We start from the raw sequence: 16,679 nt of genomic DNA, 5'->3' as shown, positions 1-16,679 counted from the left end.
GTTGTCACTGGTGAGATGCGTGACCTCATTGTAAAGATGTAATGATGTGTACTCAGCTGCCTTTAGTGTAGCTGGTTGGAAAGTGCTTCGCTTTGGAGCTTCAGGTCAAGTGGTGTGTCAGGTGGCAGCAGTGTGACAGAGGGCTTTATAGTGCCAGCAGGTAGTGTATTGATAACCTCACCATGGATAGGCTACTGGCCATTCCTTTGTAGTAAAAGGGTGCAATTTAAATCCAGCAGTAGCTGGTAGTGCCAGAGGAAAACAGCTCCCATGACTGGTCAACTGTCTCTGCCACTGAGAATGTCCAGCATATTTGCATATCTGAGGTTGAGCATGAGGTGTGAAGTTCCAGCAGCTGTGATTACAGTGTCATTGGGCGCATGCAGTTGTAGCAGCGAGGGCGACAATGTAGCAGGTGGAAAGCAGGCAGTAGAGTGCTCACACCGGTCCCAATATCAATGAGGTAATATGTGTGCAGGTGCCTGTCACGGATGAATAGTTGTGAACCATCTGCCTGTTTAAACACGGCATCGGTGCTTTTTTGTTGTGGTGTGCAGAGGTGTTTTGCTAATGTAGAGTGGCCTGGTGCACCTGTGTCAGTTCGCCATTCTAGTTTGGGGAGGAGCAAGGTGGTTTGCAAGACTGTGCGTCCTGCCAAAATCTAGTGTGAAACCATAAGTAGCATTGCTTTATGATGAGTGTGGAAGCAGGCGATGCACTGGGTCAGTGAGGCATATGTTTATGGACCGTGTTGGGGCAGTGGCCAGCTGGGAGGGCAATAACTTTGGCTGGTACTGTATGCAGGTGTTGTCCACCACAGCAATGAAAGGTGCTTAGCACGGTAGACGCGGGTGGCAAAGCGCAGTTTAGGGCAGACCTGTCGTCATCAGGTGGTCCCGGCAGCACAGAATATATGAGCACCTTGGCTAGGATTGTGCAAAATTGTTCTCGTTGGAGGTGTACTGGGCATCAACTAGAGCATAATGGCAGTTTTAGGAGCGTATGATCAGGCAGGAGCACTGGGCCAATTACAACTCTCAGGTGGCGCCAGGGCAGAGAGGGCGTGCTATTGCCCTGAGTAGTCTCGCTGACGGCAGGTTGTAACTGCTGGTCAGGCATGCATGTTAGTCATTGTAGCAGAAGTTTTGAATTTGTGAGAAGCTGTAACGTCAAAAAGCAAGTCGTTAACAAGGTCTGCACTGCCTCCAAGGTGGTTAAGGAGAGTGGTGAACATCTCGTTGCCCCCAATGATGTCACTGGTTGATATAAAGCACTTGCTGAGGGCAAGCCGCTCATGGGAGAGTCTGCACAGAACAACAGTACTTTCAGATGGTGGTGGATGGTATGATGGCCGTCAGTGGTTTTATTGTAGGGTATCATCATGAGGTGGGTGTGGCATGGCACAGGAGACATGGGAGGCATAGGTGCACCAGAGCGTGAGACAAGAATGAAATGTGGCCCAATGTACATAGGTCTGTGATGAGGCTAGTCATGTTGCAGAATAGTTGCTGTTGGCATCCCACATCGATGTGCATAGAACTCAGGTCACTGTGTGAAGAATGGCTGCATGTGTGAATGGAGTTCTGGGCCTTGCGCACTAGGTACGACTCTTCCAATGTCAGATGTCTGAGACAACGAAAAATGTATGTGAGAGTGGGCATGAGGCCCTGGCACCATACAGAAGGAAGGCATGGTCTATTTATTGTCCAGCAGCACAGCCTGTCTCATGGAGTTCATGCAGATGTGCAGTAATTTGAAACACAGCTGACTCAAACTGGGAGGCAGCGGTATCTGACCTTGGTAAGGTGAGGTTGTGAAAAATGCATTCTTGGAGACCATAGTTGGTTTTGGTTCTGGGTGCAGTTGATGCAAATAGGAAGCACTATGCTGGACCTGAAGTGAGTCAGTTGTGATGACCAGTGCAGGTGGTATGACTGAGATATGAGTGATGTCATAGTCTATCTTGTAGAACACATGTTTAGTCACAATTGTCAGAACTGGATTTTGAAAATCAGAATCCATTGTTACAGAAAGATGATGTAAACCTTGCTCTTGTGGTCCACTGGCAGATGGATGATGAAACAGAATGGTAGAATGGCATGGTCATTGTTGTTCAAATGTAACAGCACTTTGGGAGGAATCTCTACGGTTCAGGTCATCAGTGCGAATGTCATAACACTCATAGTCACTAGCACTGGGACATGCAATATTTTGTCCTGTGTCTAGTTTGAAGACACTTAGATTAACGTTTTTTTACACATTGTTTATTTTTTTACACATTGTTTATTTTGACTCTCTGCAGCACTTTTGTCTGAAGTACCAGGAATAGATACACTCGGTGTCAAATGTGGAATATTTAACACATTGTTTATTTTTTTACACATTGTTTATTTTGACTCTCTGCAGCACTTTTGTCTGAAGTACCAGGAATAGATACACTCGGTGTCAAATGTGGAATATTTAACACAAAGTAAATTCAACACTCATCTTGGCACATTTTGCTGCTTGACATCAGCATCAATGTGAGGTTGGTCCGAAGATGTGGCAAACAATGAAAACATTGTCACTATGTCATTAGGCATTGGAGTATTATCCAAGCCTTGGTGGATATTTAGCAATTTTGCAAATGGTTTGTTCATAGAATTCACGTGTGCGTGCTGAGAGATGTCATCGAGATTGCTGAAAAAACAGTGAGGTTGTACCGTTTGTAATGGTAGCCTTCTTGATGGTGTAACTGACATGGTAGATTTTGGACTTAACAGCAAAATTGTGGTGCAGCACGGAAATTCAGAGTCGCCAATGTGGGGAGTGGGGTATTGGAGGTGTGACAGCAGAATAGTGACACACCATAGAGATACAATTTCCACACTACTTATTACTAAGCACAGTATACATAACTTGTGAAATTGTTATAAGCGTCCAGAGCATGCTAAACTCCCCTTGCCTCCTGGGGCAGCGATCTTCCTTTTCTCCAGTCAGAGATATTACACTGCCACATGTACAATAGTAAATGCACTAGCAAATAAATGTAAAGAGTGGAAGGTTCTTAATAAAACCATAAAACCTCTACAGTATTTTAGTTTATCAGTACAACATAACATTCCTAAAGCTTATTTCAGCAGACTTAATATTTATTTTAAAACTCTCTCTCTCTCTCTCTCTCTCTCTCTCTCTCTCCCCCCCCCCCCCTCCCACACAAACACACACACACACACACACACACACAAATCATACAGAAATCCAAATTCATCCATCCATGGCCAAAGCTTTTGAAATTAGTGTGCAATGACGCCAGTGTGTCACCATTTGTGCTATAGATGCTGTCACCAGAACATTAGGGTTTGTTTGATACACCATTTTGATTTGTTTTGTTATTTAATTGTATTCCACTTCGTTTTTTATATATTCCCATTGTTTCACTTTTATGCATAGTATATCGTTTTGATTTTTGATGGTGTAATGGGGAATGTTAAAACACTTATAGTGTTGGAGATTTAGCTATTAATTACTGTCTATCTTCTGAATTATGTGAAACGTCCTCTTTCTGCCACAATAAATTTAATCCTGTGTCCATTGTCCCCATTTCTGTTTATGATCTGTTTGAAAGAAAATGGGATTCAAAATCTTATTAAACTCTCAAGCTGCTTACATTATTTATGAGTATTTCAGTGACCTGTAAAATACAATGGTTACTGGCTTGTTTGCTTACAGATCCACTGTTGTGGCATGGTTTTCAAAAATCTATCCAATGCAATACTGAGGACTTAAGATAGCCACAAATGTACAAGTGCATAATTTTACTGTGAGAAAAGATGGAAGTAATGTGGTTAAAAGGGGGTTTATTAGAGTTGTTATGGTGAAGTAACAGAGTAAAGTGAATTAGTTTCAAGCTTTCAAATCATAGTCAGTGTGTAAAAGACATCGATAGGCCCAAGACTGAAAACTGCAAAGTACAATTAAACCAATAATCAAGTGAAGTGAGAAAAGATAACACTGGAAAGTGACACAAGTTGAAGGAAGTAAGACACAAAAAGGGGGCTTCAGTTGCAAAAGCAAGCGCCTTCACTGATAAAAGCAGATGTGACATTTCACATTATATAACTGTGACAAAGACTGTTCAGATGATTGTGATTTTAACAGATAGTTATGGCAGAAAACATTCTAGCTTGACTGAGAGATAAATAAACATGCTGAAGTGACTACTGTAGCAAAACCTGGAGTGGACACTAAAACCTCACACAATTAAAAAGCATTAGGGGAACATGTGAATCAGCAACCAGTATGTTAATTTATTTTGATACAGGTCTGTACCTTTCATCTTACTGCATAGCTTGAGATCTTCACTTTCAATGTATGCAACAATTATTATCATTCACCATCTAATCACTGTGTTGTACATTACAGCTGAAGGTGACCCATCAGATGGAAGTGAGTACTGGCGTTCCATTGTTTTCTAGTGAGGTACACAGATGGCAGTTGTCATTTGTGGACATTGTATTCAACCAAGCAAATGCAATGCAACATCTTAATGCAATCCAGTTTGCAAGGATGATCTGTTTGATCCAATAAGCATGGACTTTCCGTCGCATTGCAGCAGATGCCAGTGTCTCTCCATTTGTTATCCACACGTTGTGGACATGCTACAGGGAGACACATTAGTACACAAGTTGATTCAAAAATGTCCCAAGTGCATTACAACCCCACATGAAGACCAATTTCTGATCATCTTGCCCTTGTGGTGTCACAAAGATATGACCAGAACACTGCAAGACGATCTCAGAAGGGGCACTGGAGCTGCAGTGTACAATCAGACTGTAATGAACTGGCTACAACAAAGGACTGTATGACCCAAACATCCTATATGAGTACCCTATTGACATGACAAAATCTTGCAGCTCACATTCAGTTCTGCTATTCCTATGTCAACTGGCATTGTCGTCACTGGTGAAACGTGTTATTCACAGAAGAGTCCAGATATTCTCTAATGCAAGGGATGGCTGTGTTCCTGTGTGGAGACCCATGGTGAGTGGTACCTCCCAAATGTTGTCCAGGTAATCATCAGAATTCCAAGGATCTGCGATAATGTGGGGAGGCTTCAGTCTTAACAGCCATTTAGATCTTGTTGATGTCCATGATCATCTTACTATCAGGCAGTACATCAAACAGATCCTGTTGGACACTATGGTGGATGGTGCACATGACAAAACTCCTGAATTCCTTCTAATGCCAGGGACCATGTGATGGGCATCAACATGGATGTCTTACAAAGACTGGACATTTAAATAATGGAATGGCCAGTGGTGAGTCCCAACCGAAACCCCTTTGTGCATATTTGGGATACATTTGACAAATATACCTGCCCACCATAGACTCTCCAAGAACTCATGGGCTTTCAAGAACAATGGTAACTGTAGACTTATACTGTTATGGAATGATAAATCTCACAAAATGCATACACACTATTGGAGTTCTCAGAATCCAATGATGAGCACCCAGGATGCTGGGATAAGTGATGTTAACACTTCTGTTTTCGAGACCCATTGGACATTTTATTTCTTTTTATGCAAACAATCAAGGTTGTAATGATGTCTTGTGTTACTTAATTTGTGAAAGATAAGGGTATAATTTGGTAATATACTAAGTCCTCATTTATTGCTCAATGGAGTATGGCAGACACCCAGAGTCATATTCCCTCTTTTGAGCAGTGTAGATGTTGGCCTTGAAAAAGAATATCTTAGAAAAATGACTATCATTTCTATAAAGAGTTTGAATGATGTTGCAAAAAATGAAACAGATATTTGCTTCAAAGTTGTGCAGAATATTTCAGAACAGAAACAAATAAAAAATACAATAGTTGATAATGCACTTCACAGGTACAATTTTCAATACAAAAGCAAACATTAAAATTAAGATACTGTGCTCTGAGTACAATAGGGTCACTGTTTGGATATAAGTGAGCTGCCCACAGTCTGTAGACCAAGCAGGTAACACACTTAATCTAAGATGTTAGGAAGTTTCTGTGCAACTTTGTCAGTGAAAAATTTAAAGGAAGGCTCAAGAAGACTAAAACTATCTGTGGAAACAATGGCTTGAATAATAAAAAGAATGTACATCCTTTTTTCAGTAAAAAGTCAGAGACTCGATAGGTAATAAATCTTCAGCCTGTGGGCATGGTGCTAAAAGCAACACTCAAAAGAGAAAAGGTTTACAGTCAATAAACAATAAAAATAAATCTCTTACTGTAATGCAAATGGACATTCATTGCATTGTGAACAAAATATCAGAATTCTAACATTTTTGCAATGCTTGATGTTGTATGTATGAGAACACTGGCTGTCGGAAGATCAGACAGACTTTTTTGGACCTCATGGTTATTCTATTGGAGACATTATGTGGAGAAGTAAAAGAAAGGATGCTGGAATATTTGTTACTGATATTGTAATATTTTCTACTAATATGAGCAGGATGGATTTCTACTCTTCTCACAGAGGTGGTGTTGAGTGGCAGACAGGCACACTGGGAAAAAGGCTGCAATATATTAAAAGCTGTTGGGCTTATCCTTCCTCAGACATCCACAAAATAACACACTAAAACACACACACAGACGAGTTACCTATGAATGCTGCGACGGGGCAGAAAATAAGTGCACTTGAAGAGTTCCCACAAATGTGCATATACAAATGTTCGTTAAAAAATGTTAGTGCAAATTTTAGCTCTCACGTAAGTCTCAGGGGATGATTTCCACACTTGGGGCATTAGTACACTGTTCCACACCCATGCATTAGTTATAGTTTTTGAATTAATATTCACTCAGACATAAGTACAGTTTATGCTAGGGAACAAAATTAAGCAATTATTATATCAAAATCATTTTTCATGACACAATTCAATTACGTTTTTATCTTCACTATTTATTGGTGTCATCCTTTTCTTCCACACAAGAAATTAGCACTGGTGAGACAGTTTACAGTTTTACTTTAATAATAATTTGACTCCAAAACCCCAAATAGCAGTAATGTAGGCTGCTATAATTGAAAGTTACTCAGTCAACTCGAACAGAACCACAAGTCCCACTGTCCTCTTTTTCTAGTAGTTTTGGTGCGAAATCAGATTGCCACATGTTCACTTACACCGATATATACCTCATAATTTCTACTCACACAAATAATCATAGCACTTCCAGTTCACCAAATATATGCATGCACACTTGCACTGTTAAACAATACTCTTTGTTGAAATAAATTGGCCTGAAAAAATGTTTTATTCAGACGACCACATAGGCCACCCACAAGTGGGGCTCGCTCGCCACCTACCAGCCAACTCCCTCACCCACACGCTCACCAATTGCCGAACGACTGACTCCCGGCCAAGACGGTCACTCGCTTATATAGGCTTGGATGTCTACCCCCCTGGCTATGCAAGTATCAATCTCACCAGTTGAGGTTACAAATTTTGACACATACATCCCTTAACAGAAAAAAGTACACCATCAGAACCGCACTAAAAAGTACATCTTATTTACTATGTTACATTAATTTCTAGGATTACTCTATTGCCCGTAAATCAAGTTTTAGTTTTTTGCAAAATTTTGCCACATAGCACAAATTTGTTTGTTTACATCTGTGCTGCAAAGTTTTAACATAGAACTACATATAGCACTGTTCTTATACATAATCTATCTATAGTGATCTACACATCGTGCTGCTCAAAATCTTCACATCTATAATAATTAATTAATTATGGGTGATAAATGTTAATAATAATTTGCAAACAATGAAAACCATTGCAAGTTAAGTGTATAGTATAACTTAACTAGTTTAAAATACATGTCATGCCAACCAAAATATTATATAGTGCCGTTCTTTACATCATGAATTTTCTACTGAATTTTATAAACAATTTCCCATCAAGCTTTGTTTATTGCTTTTTACGAGTTTAATTATTTATGAATCTTAACATATGACTATGGCACTCGATCCACTGTGATGAGACGTTTTTAATTTTTCAGTATTCATGATATTAAACAATTTCCAAGTTACTGTAATTTTTGCATCTTGTGACTTAAAATAAAGATTGGTCTTTCAGAAGAAGCATATTGCTGACCACAATCCACTGCCGCATCGCTCCTTACCTTAAGTTACATGGTTTTCACATAATGTGTGAAAAACCAAAGAATGCACTAAGCTGCGGGCCACGTGGCCGCCCGGTGGTGGAGGCATTCCACCGACTAGTTGCAAATCTCACGCGCTTCCGTGAGTGGCACGCCATGTCACATGCCCGCTCTCCACAAAACAATCCTTGCATACTAGATCCATTCATCTAGCACTGGGGTTTGTACCATCATAATGCTAAGATGCCACTGGAAATGAATCTGAAGGGAGCAATCTTCACTGGAATGTCAGAGGAGCTACATACAGTTGAGACTTGAGGCAGGGAGGGACAGGGATAGTAGATTAGGGTATGAGGGAAGATCCTAATTCTGACAGTGGCTGCTAGATGCAGCATCAGGAGACAGGTTACTGGGGAGACAAGCTACTGGAGATCTGTTTATGGATGAGCTGGGAAGATTATTTCATTCTGAGAAGGCCATAATGAGATCATTGGCATGTTTGGTAAGGCACTGCTTGTCACTAGAGATGCAATTATGCAATGAAAAAGGGTAGCTAAGCTGTATAGAAGAAACACCTTGGTTTGGATTTGGTGGTAGCTGTTAGAGATATTATTTGTGTTAAGTAGATTTGATGTGGACGGAAGTACTTATGTAGCTCCTCAAGCTGCAGTTTAACATCAAGGAATGTGGCTTGTTGGGCTGAAGATGACCAGGTGAAGTAAATGGGTGATAAGGTGTTGAGATTGTGGAGAAATGTGGATAGAGTGTCCTCATCCTCACTTCGGATAATGAAGATGTCATCAAAGAATCTGAACCAGGCTGTGATGAAGCAAGCTGGGATATTTTTACTTCCCCTCTTTTTTTTGCCATCTGCCTCATTTTGGAATTAATTATCTTTCATAAATGTGAGTATAATCTGCATTTTCATAAAAGAGAAAGATTGGCCCTCAGTTTTAAATAATACAACACCAGATCTAATTTGTGCTTAGTTTTATGTATGTAATTTATTTTCCAATTTATTTTGACTATGCTTAGTTAGTATCTTTTGTTATAGGTTGAAATCGGTGATTGTTTCATAACTTAAATTCTATTGTTGATGTATAAACAAATATAAATTCTACCTTCTACATATCTCCCAAAATACATTAACCTGACAATCCTGGTTGCCCCATTGTAGCTAGTTACTGTGTCCCCAGTGACAGAATCTCCACTTTTGTCGATCATTACCATCAACCAACTGCCCATAGCCTAGCCTCTCATTTTAAAGATATGAATCATTTCCTTTATAGGCATTTGATGATCCCCACCCCCTTTACTACCTGTTTCCTTATTCATTACCGTTGCTGACAACTCCCTATATACCAATATCCTTTCAGCTCTAAACCCACACCTCATTCCCAATAGAACTTGCCAGTTATATTCTCACAAACGACTATTCCCCTCTGAGGGGATGATACGCTATCCAGTCACACTAATTCATCTGTCAAAAGCCTAAATATGGTCCTCAGGGATAGATACATACTTGTGTTGATCCACTGTGCCTTCCACAATGACCAGATGACCCAGGGAATGCCACAAAAATCTTCCTAAGACCCCTCTAGCCAGGACCCTTCTAATGATTACTGCAGGGTGTTTGCCTCCAGATGTTCCATGCTGTGCACACCAATGGGCATCTGTTTGATGGAGTACAAAATGTGATTCACCTGAAAAGGCCACCTGTCACCACTCAGTGGATGTTCAGTTGCCGTATTAGCATGCAAATTCCAGCCTTTGTCACCAATGAACAGCAGTCAGCATAGGTGGGTGGACCAGGTGTCTGCTATGGAGGCCAATAAGCGGGAACATTTGATTGAACGGTCATTGAGGAGACACTGTTAGTAGCTCCTTGGTTCATCTGGTTGGTCAGTTGCTCAACAATTCTATATCTATTCTCCCACACACATCTCAATAGCCATCGTTCATCCCTGTCATCTATGGCCCGTGGTGCATCACAGTTAGCTCAGTGCTAGTTTTCGGGCAGCACCATTTTGTCATCTACTGTATACTTTAACCACAGCAGCACACAAACAGTTTATGAACTTTGCCATTTTGGAAATGCTTCCACCCTTGGCCCAAAATCCAATGATCAAATCCTTTTGGATGCCAGATAAATTGCTCTGTTTCCCCATTATGACAATGACTGCACTGTTTTCCAGCACCCATGACACACTTTTCATATCCTCTACTGCTAGTGCTACACCTACCAACTGTGAGTGGTTATCACATATTGACATCAAACACACAAGCAGGCAGTGGTCACATTAATGTTACTGGACCATGTATATAGTTGGTTGTTTTGGGGAAGGAGACCAGACAGCGACGTCATCGGTCTCATCAGATTAGGGAAGGACAGGGAAAGAAGTTGGCCATGCTCTTTGAAAGGAACCATCCCGGCATTTGCCTGGAGCGATTTAGGGAAATCACGGAAAACCTAAATCAGGATGGCCAGACGGGGGATTGAACCATCGTCCTCCCGTATGCTAGTCCAGTGTCTAACCACTGCGCCACCTCGCTCGGTGGACCATGTATATAAACAAACCAGCAGCAGCCACATGGCACTCTCATATGCTAACCTGTTTATGGGCCATCTAGACTAAAGAAACCATTCATAAGCTCACAAACCTCATACCTCCAGTCTGGTTTAGGTTTATGGATGATATCTTCATGATCTGGACCAAAACACTGTATACTCACTTCTCCACAACCTCAACAGCTTCTCTGCCATCCACTTCATCTGGTCCTCCTCAGCTCAATGTGCCACCTTCCTGAACATTGACCTCCACCTCTCTCATGGATCCATCCACATCTCTGCCCATATCATGCCCAAAAACCCCTAACAATACACTTGCATTTTGACAGCTGTCAACATTTCTACACCAAAAACTCACTCCCATTTAGTGTGGCCACCTATGGATGGTGTATCTACAGTGACAAGAATTCTCGTCCAAAGGGGGACACTCTACTGCTCACCCAACCTGCACAACATCTGGAACCATCTACATGTAACTCCCACTCCCAACTCCTTGACAAAAGGGTCACGTTCCTGTTGTCACTCAGTGGCACAACAGAGAAATCCTTTGCACCTTGATCCTACTGCCCTTAGTCTGTGTAACCTCACTGCACTGACACCCTCTACCAATAGTCTCTGCTTCCTCTATCTTGTCACCCCTCACAGTCTACACTTCCACATCATCATCATCACGTGACTTCCACATCATCATTATCACATGCTGCAGGAGCTAATATAGTAACTTGTATTAGCTATATTCACAGTATGTGGGATCATGAATACGCGTGATTTAAAAATTAACAGTCTCATTTATGGCAGATCATTCTGTTCATTAAGAGCTGTAATATATGTTGTGGGGAAATTTGACTAACAGAGATAAAATTCGACACTATTAGGAAAAGGATAGATTGATACTCACCATACAGCACAGATGCTAAGCAACAGATTGTTGTTGTTGTGGTCTTCAGTCCTGAGACTGGTTTGATGCAGCTCTCCATGCTACTCTATCCTGTGCAAGCTTCTTCATCTCCCAGTACTTACTGCAACCTACATCCTTCTGAATCTGCTTAGTGTATTCATCTCTTGGTCTCCCTCTACGATTTTTACCCTCCACGCTGCCCTCCAATACTAAATTGGTGATCCCTTGATGCCTCAGAACATGTCCTACCAACCGATCCCTTCTTCTGGTCAAGTTGTGCCACAAACTTCTCTTCTCCCCAATCCTATTCAATACTCCCTCATTAGTTATGTGATCTACCCATCTAATCTTCAGCATTCTTCTGTAGCACCACATTTCGAAAGCTTCTATTCTCTTCTTGTCCAAACTATTTATCGTCCATGTTTCACTTCCATACATGGCTACACTCCATACAAACACTTTCAGAAATGACTTCCTGACACTTAAATCTATACTCGATGTTAACAAATTTCTCTTCTTCAGGAATGCTTTCCTTGCCATTGCCAGTCTACATTTTATATCCTCTCTACTTCGACCATCATCAGTTATTTTGCTCCCCAAATAGCGAAACTCCTTTACCACTCCAAGTGTCTCATCTCCTAATCTAATTCCCTCAGCATCACCCGACTTAACTCGACCCCATTCCATTATCCTCGTTTTGCTTTTGTTGATGTTCATCTTATATCCTCCTTTTAAGACACTGTCCATTCCATTCAACTGCTCTTCCAAGTCCTTTGCTGTGTCTGACAGAATTACAATGTCATCGGCGAACCTCAAAGTTTTTATTCCTTCTCCATAGATTTTAATACCTACTCCGAATTTTTCTTCTGTTTCCTTTACTGCTTGCTCAATATACAGATTGAATAACATCGGGGAGAGGCTACAACCCTGTCTTACTCCCTTCCCAACCACTGCTTCCCTTTCATGTCCCTCGACTCTTATAACTGCCATCTGGTTTCTGTACAAATTGTAAACAGCCTTTTGCTCCCTGTATTTTACCCCTACCACCTTTAGAATATGAAAGAGAGTATTCCAGTCAACATTGTCAAAAGCTTTCTCTAAGTCTACAAATGCTAGAAACGTAGGTTTGCCTTCCCTTAATCTTTCTTCTAAGATAAGTCATAAGGTCAGTATTGCCTCACGTGTTCCAGTGTTTCTACAGAATCCAAACTGATCTTCCCCGAGGTCGGATTCTACTAGTTTTTCCATTCGTCTGTAAAGACTCCGTGTTAGTATTTTGCAGCTATGGCTTATTAAACTGATTGTTCGGTAATTTTCACATCTGTCAACACCTGCTTTCTTTGGGATTGGAATTATTATATTCTTCTTGAAGTCTGAGGGTATTTCGCCTGTTTCATACATCTTGCTCATCAGATGGTAGAGTTTCTACAGGACTGGCTCTCCCAAGGCCGTCAGTAGTTCCAATGGAATGTTGTCTACTCCGGGGGCCTTGTTCCGACTCAGGTCTTTCAGTGCTCTGTCAAACTCTTCATGCAGTATCATATCTCCCATTTCATCTTCATCTACATTCTCTCCCATTTCCATAATATTGTCCTCAAGTACATCGCCCTTGTATAGACCCTCTATATACTCCTTCCACCTTTCTGCTTCCCCTTCTTTGCTTAGAACTGGGTTTCCATCTGAGCTCTTGATGCTCATGCAAGTGGTTCTCCTTTCTGCAAAAGTCTCTTTAATTTTCCTGTAGGCAGTATCTATCTTACCCCTAGTGAGATAAGCCTCTACATCCTTCCAATTTCCTCTAGCCATCCCTGCTTAGCCATTTTGCACTTCCTGTCGATCTCATTTTTGAGACGTTTATATTCCTTTTTGCCTGCTTCATTTACTGCATTTTTTTATTATCTCCTTTCATCAATTAAATTCAATATTTCTTCTGTTACCCAAGGATTTCTACTAGCCCTCATCTTTTTACCTACTTGATCCTCTGCTGCCTTCACTACTTCATCCCTCAAAGCTACCCATTCTTCTTCTACTGTATTTCTTTCCCCCATTCCTGTCAATTGTTCCCTTATGCTCTCCCTAAAACTCTGTACAACCTCTGGTTCTTTCAGTTTATCCAGGTCCAATCTCCTTAAATTCCCACCTTTTTGCAGTTTCTTCAGTTTTAATCTACAGGTCATAACCAATAGATTGTGGTCAGAGTCCACATCTGCCCCTGGAAATGTCTTACAATTTAAAACCTGGTTCCTAAATTTCTGTCTTACCATTATATAATCTATCTGATACCTTTTAGTATCTCCAGGGTTCTTCCATGTATACAACCTTCTTTCATGATTCTTAAACCAAGTGTTTGCTATGATTATGTTGTGCTCTGTGCAAAATTCTACCAGGCGGCTTCCTCTTTCATTTCTTAGCCCCAATCCATATTCACCTACTACATTTCCTTCTCTCCCTTTTCCTACACTCGAATTCCAGTCACCCATGACTATTAAATTTTCGTCTCCCTTCACTATCTCAATAATTTCTTTTATTTCATCATACGTTTCTTCAATTTCTTCGTCATCTGCAGAGCTAGTTGGCATATAAACTTGTACTACTGTAGTAGGTGTGGGCTTCGTATCTATCTTGGCCACAACAATGCGTTCGCTGTGCTGTTTGTAGTAGCTTACCCGCATTCCTATTTTCCTATTCATTATTAAACCTATTTGATTTTGTGTTTATAACCCTGTAGTCACCTGACCAGAAGTCTTGTTCCTCCTGCCACCGAACTTCACTAATTCCCACTATATCTAACTTTAACCTATCCATTTCCCTATTTAAATTTTCTAACCTACCTGCCCGATTAAAGGATCTGACATTCCACGCTCCGATCCATAGAACACCAGTTTTCTTTCTCCTGATAACGACATCCTCTTGAGTAGTCCCCGCCCGGAGATCCGAATGGGGGACTATTTTACCTCTGGAATATTTTACCCAAGAGGATGCCATCATCATTTAATCATACAGTAAAGCTGCATGCCCTCGGGAAAAATTACGGCTGTAGTTTCCCCTTGCTTTCAGCCGTTCGCAGTACCAGCACAGCAAGGCCGTTTTGGTTATTGTTACAAGGCAAGATCAGTCAATCATCCAGACTGTTGCCCCTGCAACTACTGAAAAGGCTGCTGCCCCTCTTCAGGATCCACACGTTTGTCTGGCCTCTCAACAGATACCCCTCTGTTGTGGTTGTACCTACGGTACGGCTATCTGTATCGCTGAGGCACGCAAACCTCCCCACCAATGGCAAGGTCCATGGTTCATGGGGGGGAAGTAACAGATAGGCACAATAAAAAGATAGTCAAACATGTTCCTTTTTGGCATCTGAAACACTTGGTACTTTTTGACCATTGTTCTACAATATTCATAATCATCCTTTGTAGTAATTAATAATTTTATTTTTTGAAAAATAGTGCAAAGCATGATTATAATACGGAAATGGAAACAATCTGTATGAAGACTTTTAGGTTTTAATGTTAGTATAGAAAGATATAAGCTATGTGTGCACATTCTAGTTTGATAGTTATCAGAGCTTATTAATTGTCTTTAGCATAATAAAGTGAGATTTAAGAACATATTAAGATTATCTTCACTAGTACTCTTACAATTAATGCATTAAATTGTAACATAATTATTATTCATACTGCTATAATGTTTCATAAATTTAAGTCGTGTAATTCTACATAAGTTACATTAAGCATGCAGCTTTGAGTTCTTTCTACCTCTTGAGACTTGGGGGACTCCATGAAATATGATTCATGTAATGTAATAGAATGTAACTTAAGACAGCAGATACTATGAAATGGAGATTCACATATTCATCATAGTATTTGTAAATATTTTACGTGAGCGCCATATCAATGCAGAAAATCCAACATTCAGAATTAAAGACATGAACTTTTCACATACCTTTCCAGTGCACAGTCTAGTTGCTGCACAGATGAGCTCTCGTGTTAAATTGGAAGGTTCTCGGTGTTTGCTGAAATTTGAGGAAATGAAATTCTGGTTAAACTTCCTTGTGTGCCTTTGATGTTAAAATGTGATTTCAGGGAGTTGATGACAACAGAAAATCAGTATGAAATATTTACACAGATATCTCTGTGCCACTTAATAGAATAGCTATTACTCTATTACTTAAGTAAATTGAGAACTGTGAACAAATAAACTGTGACTAGTGACACAAATTTCTTGAGTTAACATTCATTTTTCTGTGTATAAGATTTCCGCTTAATATTGTTCCCATTATTGTTTCTTCAGTTCAGATACAGGGATCTACCAGGGTGTCATGGAGGTTAGGGCACTTGACTCACATCCTTATGAGATTTAATTATATGTAGATTTTAATAAAATCATTTTGGTATGTCTAGATAATTTTTTGGGTTTTTATGCTGGTATATTTTCATCAGAGGCCCAAAGTATACCTGTCATCAGCAGCCAGCATTGTTTCTAATCATTAGCTTCCATTAACAGGCAGAACGATGCTGTTCTTGCAGATGAGGGTGTATTGATATGCATGTTACTTCCAGAAAGAAACTTTCACTCTCATGAAGAATATATATTGTACTGAAAGTTACTAACAAACCCATGCCTTCTGTATGTAATGCTATTCTGACTAAGGTACCCATGCAAACATCACAGCTCCACTCAGTCAGAAGTCCTGCTCTTCTTTCCAGTTTCTCCAGAGACCTTCCCCTCAGAATAACACCTATGGAAAGAGCGGCATAGTGGAGGGCAGCTTATACAAAACCTGGAGTTTATTCTCAGAAGACTGTCATCTAAATTAATCAGATTCATGAAAATTCTTGTGAGTTCATTCATTGTGTTTCATAGATACCATTAGGAAGGAAAACCTCTAACGATGTGCAGGGAGTGAATTTATACGTTATCAGACTGATTTGGCAAGAGCAAGAGGTACGTCATGTGAAAATAATATTTATTCAACACAACATAAATAGCAAATTACATCATGTAATCATAAACTGCAAAGAAAATCTAAATTTCAACATTTGTTTGAAGTTAAGAAACATCAAAAATAATCAGAGTTTACATTCCACATAAAATATATAAGATAA

General features: G+C 40.3%; 1 long non-coding RNA gene across 1 annotated transcript in view; it reads right to left on the bottom strand.

Moving 5' to 3' along the window:
- Window positions 1-15,514: 15,514 nt before the first annotated feature.
- Window positions 15,515-16,679, bottom strand: part of LOC126190142 (uncharacterized) — a 143,637-nt gene continuing 142,472 nt past the window's right edge. The window contains exon 3 of the long non-coding RNA XR_007538261.1: window positions 15,515-15,586. This is a non-coding gene — a long non-coding RNA (uncharacterized LOC126190142). The remainder of the gene's footprint in view (window positions 15,587-16,679) is intronic.

Source organism: Schistocerca cancellata, chromosome 1 (genome assembly GCF_023864275.1).
Source record: "Schistocerca cancellata isolate TAMUIC-IGC-003103 chromosome 1, iqSchCanc2.1, whole genome shotgun sequence".
NCBI classification, from domain to species: domain Eukaryota; kingdom Metazoa; phylum Arthropoda; class Insecta; order Orthoptera; family Acrididae; genus Schistocerca; species Schistocerca cancellata.
The sequence above is the reverse complement of the archived record's forward strand: the minus strand, read 5'-3'. Positions and strand labels throughout refer to the sequence as shown.